General features: G+C 41.9%; 1 long non-coding RNA gene across 1 annotated transcript; it reads left to right on the top strand.

Moving 5' to 3' along the window:
- The first annotated feature begins 1,943 nt into the window (after window positions 1-1,943).
- On the top strand, window positions 1,944-3,533 carry LOC149128418 (uncharacterized). The gene is made up of 2 exons (XR_016212849.1): window positions 1,944-1,998; window positions 3,300-3,533. It is a non-coding gene; the product is annotated as an uncharacterized LOC149128418 (long non-coding RNA).
- The last annotated feature ends 3,718 nt before the right edge of the window (window positions 3,534-7,251 follow it).

The raw sequence follows: 7,251 nt of genomic DNA, 5'->3' as shown, positions 1-7,251 counted from the left end.
ACCTATGGCACATCACATAGGAACCAGTGATACTGAATGGCTGCTGATCCTGTGTGGGTCACCAAAGGTCCATGTGGGTTCTTGGCTTTGGTGAGACTGTAATCTGTAGTGATTTCAAAGTGGAAACAAGAGAATTTCATTGGAGGAATTAGCAAAGGGCTACTTACTCCATAGACAGAGCAGCACCCTAAACTGTTTTAGTTCTTCCTATATGAGGTTTGACAAACTTATGTTAGCATATGGGTAGCATATTTATCTTATTTCTAGGAAAGGAGTAGCAATTTCCAGTAAGCAGAGATCTACCCATTTTCCGTATTTACATGGTTCCTTCTGCAAGTTGATACGGGAGTTAAAAACTTTTATGGTATAAGGAGGAATGATATTATCCATGCTAATGGATTACATTGAAGATATAATGAAGCTAGAAGTCATATAGCAGTTAATCTTTATGGAATGTTCAGTCAATAAATACCAGTTTCGATTTTCTGTTATTGACTTTGCACAACTGTGGTTTTGCTGCTTGGTTCCATCAGGTGGGGATTTGGGCTTGCCACATACCATCTCACTTGGACAGATAAAAAGAATTACAAAACATGGCCCTTGTCTTTGAGTTACTTATAATGAGGAGGAAAAGATAATAATAAATAAAATATCACAAGACAATGTGACAATTAAGTAGTGAAATAATCACAAGAAGTAAAAGTTTAAGTGAACAGAGAGAAGAGTGTATGTTCTCTTTTTCTGAGACATAGTTTGACAATGCCATTAGGGTTTTTGGAAAGAGAAAGGCTGGTATTAACTCCTGTAGAGAATGAACAGATGGCAGGATAAGATAGTGATGAGTGGGCCTCTGAAGGCCACTTTTTAAAAATTTTTTATTTTTTGCTAAGTACAGGGAATCAGAGGCAGTTTTTGGTTCATTTTGAAGATGTCTATGAAATAAACATCCAATTTTCCTTTCATCAGAATATCACAACTAAGGGGAACTGTATTCTCAAAATTAATTTGCCAAAAGCCAACTTGCCAGTTGATCCATTCCTCAAATTTATTAAATTCACTACTCCTTTAACTCAAACTGTATTTAAGAAAAACCTCTCTTGAATCTATACAACATTGTGAAATATTCCATTGTGCTTATTCAGTAATGATACAGAATACGCTTTCAAAGAAAAATAAAAAAGTCACATTTGAAGTGTGTCACTCTGTCCAGAGGAATGAAAATAATGATGTATTATGGGCTTCAGTTTGAGTCCTGATCCACTTCTGATCCAGTTCCCTGCTGATGCACATGGGAAAGCAACAGAATGTGGCCCAACAGCTTGGGTCCCTGCCATTCACATGGGAGACTCAGATGGAGTTCCAGGGTCCTGGCTTCAGTCTGGCCCAGTCTCTGCTGTTGCAGCCGTTTGGGGATTGAACTAGCAGGTAGAAGATATCTCTGTCTCTATTTCTGTAACTCTGCCTTCTGAATGAATAAATAAATCTTGAAAAGCACATAAAAACAATGATGTATAATTTGCTGAAAACTTTCCCCCCAGTAGCTGAAAAACTGAACGACATGTGGTTCTACAAATTTAACTTGGAATTTCTGTATTTCACCTGGCAATCATGCTTGTGTGTATTTTTTGGCACAAAGTACACATTTCTATACTCTATATATCTAGGAGCAGAATTGCTGGTTTGAAGGCTATGCATATTTTTAGCTATATTAAAACTTCCAAAGTATTTTCCAAAAAGCTATCACACATTTTTTACACATTTTTTCCCACATGGCACATGGGTGGCAGGACCCCAAATGAGCTATATTGGAATTGGAGCATCTGGGACTTGAAGCTGCACTCATGTGAAATTCTGGCATTGTAGATGGCAGCATAGCCCACTGTGGCACAACACGCCCCTGCCCCATGCTTGTACCTTATCTGTGATTTCCTTCTTCTGTTTTCTACTTTAGGATCACACCAGCTGTCCCAACTGGCTGACCCATGAGAATTACCTTCAGTAAGGAATGAATAAGGAAATTCACATGTCTGTCTGAGTTGGTTTTCTCAAGTATATGTGGGAATATTAATAGCTATTTCAGATTTGACATGAGAAACAGAGGATGTAGGGCAGTGGTACAGTGTCTTACCAATAGGACTTCTCTTTTCCTACTCTTCCCTGGCAGTGGCATCACTGATATTTTCTAGTAACCCAGTGTTTTAACATCAGTTGGAGATAAATTTGAGCCCAGAATCCTTAACTGAGAAGTGTAGGATTCAGGCAAGGTGGGGAGGGGGCATGGCCAGGACCAAGAGCAGAGAGTGTGAAACAGCGTACTCATCAGAGCTTGTTCTATAGATGTTCTGGGAATGCTTGTCTTGCGACATTATACTCCCATTTTAGTCAGAATGAAAATGGATGTTCTTGAGCAGGAAGGGTCTTCCAGCTAGTCATGGGACTAGCAGTAAGCCCGGAGATGTTTCCCCTTAATCAGACTCCAGATGGGGAAAGAGGGTGGATAAATGTGCGCGTGCATTCACCCCCTGTGACTTGTGTAGCTGGGAGCACATCTTAAAGTCCTAAGAACCACCTCAGGAATTTGATGCAGGGTCACAATTTAACAAATGAACAGCCTTTCGATATGTGGATGATGTTCTTACCACTAGCACCCCCCTCCCCAAGAAAGCTTCTAATCTAAGAACTTGAATTACCTGGGACAGGGTCAAAAGTTTCTAAAGAAACTATGAAATATCTAGGCTTTATAATATTTCCAAGGACAACAAGGCCTGTCCCAAGATGGCAAGTTGTTAATTTGTAACTGAGTTCCACCCAAGACCACAAAACAGTTATGGGGAGTGGCTGGTGTCTGCTGGGTTTTGATACCCAGTTTTCTGTATGACACGTGAAAAGAAAAGGACACTGTGAAAAGAAAAGGACACTGTGAAAAGAAAAGGAAACTGATCCTTTTGAATGGGATAAACAATGTAATCAGGCCTTTAAAACCCAAAGGAGTTCTGCTGAATGCCCCTGTTTTAAGAGTAACTTGATCAAGAAAATCCCTTTGACTTGCATTTCTTTGAGGAAGTTTATGCACTCTTGTGTTAGTGACTATGTCTTATCTATTGCCATGCTAGCTGCCCACAGATGATGGAGTTCAGGTCTGACTCACTTGAGATTCTTCAGTGTCAACATACTGCCTATACATGATAAGGCCTCAGTAATGCTGTATATGTTATCGAAAGAGCTAACGTCCTGGCCTGAAGTGCCGGCATCCCATATGGGAGCTGGTTCTAGTCCCGGCTGCTCCTCTTTTGATCCAGTTCTCTGCTATGGCCTGGGAAAGCAGTAGAAGATGGCCCAAATTCCTTGGGCCCTTGCACCCATGTGAGAGACTCGGAAGAAGCTCCTGGCTCCTGGCTCCAGATCAGCACAGCTCCAACTGTTGCGGCCAATTGGGGAGTGAACCACTGGACAGAAGAGCTCTCTCTTTCTCTGCCTCTCCTCTCTCTGTATAACTCTGACTTTCAAATAAATAAATAAATCTTTAAAAAAAATCCTCTATACAGCCACATCGTGTTATTTACGGCAACTCCCCATTTTCAGTTTCATTTCCCAGTCTCATCTCAATTCCCAGAAATGTTTCTTTTCTTTTTTTAAAAAAAATTTATTTATTTATTTGAGAGGTAGAGTTACAGAGAGTGAGAGGGTAGAGACAGAGTGAAAGGTCTTCCATCCACTGGGTCACTTCCCAAGTGGCCACAAGAGCCAGAACCCAGCTGATCTGAAGCCAGGAGCCAAGAGTTTCCTCAAGGTTTCCCACACGGGTGCATGGGCCCAAGCACTTGAACCATCCTCTATTGCTTTCCCTGGTCATTAGCAGAGAACTGGATAGGAATAGGAGCATCCAGGACATGAACTGGCATCCATATGGGATGCTGGTGCCATAGGCTGAGGCTTAGCCTACTGTGCTACAGGACTGTCCCCCTCAAGTGTTTTTCTTTTCTTTTTTTTAAAGATTATTTTATTTATTTGAAAGACAGAATTACAGAGAGGTATAGCCAGAGAGAGAGAGATCTTTCATCCGCTGGTTCACTCCCCAAATGACCACAATGGCTAGAGCTGAGCTGATCTGAAGCCAGGAGCCAGGAGTTTCTAGGTCTCCCACACAGGTGCAGGGTCCCAAGTTCTTGGGCCATCTTCTACTGCTTTCCCAGGCCACAGCAGAGAGCTGGATCGGAAGTGGAGCAGCCGGGACTCGAATCTGTGCCTATATGGGATGCTGGCACTGCAGGCTGGGGCCTTAACTCGCTGCGCCACAGCACTGGCCCCAAATGTTCCTAACAAGAATGTTTGTTAAGTGTTCTGTCATCTTCTCCAGGTTTTCTTGTTCCACTGTTTTTTTTTTTTTTTTTTTTTTTTTTTTTTTTTTGCCAGTGTTATAATTTAATCACCATTTGAAAAATTCTAGGCTTATTAAAAGCGAGAGAAATTCACTTAGACCTCCCCAAGGATACCAGAAAGTCTCCAGTCGCCCAGGAATCATGCAGGGCTGGAACTAGGGTGAGGTAGGATGAGCTTCTGGTGTTCAAGGAAAATGAAGAGTGAGAGTTTGCTTAAATTTTTACACTCTAGGAGAGCACTTCCCTCACTATATTTCCAGTCCTAGCTCCCAGCTTTGACTGAAAGCCCTGTGAGCTGGGCCAGTTGACCTCTTTATCCATTGGTTTGCAAATAATGGGGATTCAACGGATTCTCTTGCTGGAGATTTTTCCTAATCCCTCTGTTCAAGTTGACTCAGAGATTGGCTAAGAGGATATTTTCTTTACAAGACTCTGTTAACCTTTTCTGAAATCTAAGGAAAGATTCTTGGGAACAATAAGGAGAGGAAAAAAGAGAAGGAGAATTTCAGATAACTCAGCAGAAGACACAGAGGCACCAGTTCCTGCCTTTCCATGGGTTCTCCCTTCTTGTTTGGCTAGTTTCAGCTATAACTGGGAGGACTGTGCCAGCCAGAGCAGGTAGAAAGGAAGAGTGTCCCCCTTTCTCATGGGAACCTTGAGTAGTTCCTGTTTTTGCTTTGCTTGCTGTCTCATCGTACTCTAACCTGCTCTCTTCAGAAAATGTACATTTCTGGGGGAATTTATCAGATAGTATTATCCCTGAAGATGACAGGAATATGGAACTTGCATTAATTTGTCCAGTTAAAAGATAGTTTTTGTCTTTAATACTGTTTAAGTCATGAGTTTACATGGAAAGTAGATTCAGAATCCTTCTGTTTTCTAGTGATCTAGTCTTGCATAAATTTCAGTTGGCTTTCATTTTACCACTTTTTGTTCTGTTGATCTGTTTGAAGCAGACTTTCAGTTTCATTTTCCAGTCTCGTCTTAATTCCCAGAAATGTTTCTTTTCTTTTCTTTTTGGTTCTTTAAAATTTCATTTATTAGAGAGGTAGAGTTACAGAGAGTGAGAGGGTAGAGACAGAGTGAAAGGTCTTCCATCCACTGGGTCACTTCCCAACAGCCAGAACCCAGCTGATCTGAAGCCAGGAGCCAAGAGCTTCCTCAAGGTTTCCCACACGGGTGCATGGGCCCAAGCACTGGGCCATCCTGTATTACTTTCCCGGGTCATTAGCAGAGAACTGGATAGGAATAGGAGCATCCAGGACATGAACTGGCATCCATATGGGATGCTGGTGCAATAGGCCAAGGCTTAGCCTACTATGCTACAGGACTGTCCCCCTCAAGTGTTTTTCTTTTTTTTTTTTTAAAGATTATTTTATTTATTTGAAAGACAGAATTACATAGAGTGGTATAGCCAGAGAGAGAGAGAGAGAGAGAGAGAGAGAGGTCTTTCATCCGCTGGTTCACTCCCCAAATGACCACAATGGCCAGAGCTGAGCTAATCCAAAGCCAGGAGCCAGGAGACTCTTTCGGGTCTCCCACAAAGGTGCAGGGTCCCAAGGACTTGGGCCATCTTCTACTGCTTTCCTAGGCCATAGCAGAGAGCTGGATCGGAAGTGGAGCAGCTGGGACTAGAACCAGCGGCCATGTGGGATGATGGCGCTGCAGGCTGGGGCTATAGCCCACTACGCTACAGCACCAGCCCCGTAGTGAATATGTTTTTAAAAGAGTGTTTAACAATTTTTTTCCCAAAATTAATTGAGTGGCAGATATGTGCAACATACAGATAGAGGGGGAAGAAAGAGATATCTCCATCTGTTGACTCAAATTTTGCCACAGTTGTGGGTGGATCAAGCTAAAGCCAGGAGCCCAGAACTCAATCCAGGTCTGCCACATGGATGACAGGAACCCAACTAGTTGAGTCATCACTTGCTGCCTCCCAGAGTGTGCATCAGAATGAAGCTGGAATTGGAAAGAGCTGGGACTTTAACCCAGACACAGGAAGGTAGGGTACAGGTATCCCAGCCAGCATCTTAAATACTGTGCCTAAGGCCCACTTCATGCTAGTGAATGTTGAGAGCAATAGAAGAGATTACTAACTGACAAAAGTATCCCTGGGTTTGGGGTCAAACTAGAGGAGCGAGCTGATTTAAGATTGTTATTAGTTCAGTCAAGTGAGACTTGAGTTGATGTAACTTAGGATACCATTTTGTAGGAATATTTCTGAACTCTCAAACTGATGAACTTCGTCACTTATCTACTTATCCAATTCAAGCAAATTCTGTTGGCATAATGGTCAAAATGATATATGTTTATGTATCAGTTGAGAACATTTGTACTGTGGTAAAGGCCTTTGTCTTCTAATTAAACTTGTTTCTAACTAACATGATTTAAGTTGTGGTAGAGGCCTCCCCAAGGTCAGACAGAAAAAAGAAACTTACCCTGGAAATGGAATGTGGTTGTTATATGTTTGCCTATGAATGCTTTCTGAGTTTATTATCTGCCAATATGTAACCATTTCAGGTTCTACTTGCTAGTACAAAGCAGTGGTGTTATCTCTTGCCGGACAGCCTATCATCAGTGACTATGTATGCATTCACAGTATTGTATTCACCATGTAACATTACAATATTCAATCAAATGTGTGCATGTAACCACATAAGGGAGACAAAGACACTAAAATCATATATAAGAAAATACCCCTCTTTGTTTGGGGCTCAGGCTTTTGGGTAAGAAATTCCACCTGGGACTTATGCCAGCATAAATAATAAAAGGCTACTTCCTGTTAAAAGGCCTTAGTGTCTTGTCTCTGCACGAATCCTGCTACAGTATTGTGTACAGGACTGACCATCACCTCATCCAAGTTATCAGT

The sequence above is a fragment of the Oryctolagus cuniculus genome, chromosome 1 (assembly GCF_051225735.1).
Source record: "Oryctolagus cuniculus isolate XC-2025 breed Fujian yellow rabbit chromosome 1, ASM5122573v1, whole genome shotgun sequence".
Taxonomy (NCBI): Eukaryota; Metazoa; Chordata; class Mammalia; order Lagomorpha; family Leporidae; genus Oryctolagus; species Oryctolagus cuniculus.
Note: the sequence above shows the minus strand (reverse complement) of the source record. Positions and strands in the feature narration are given on the sequence as shown.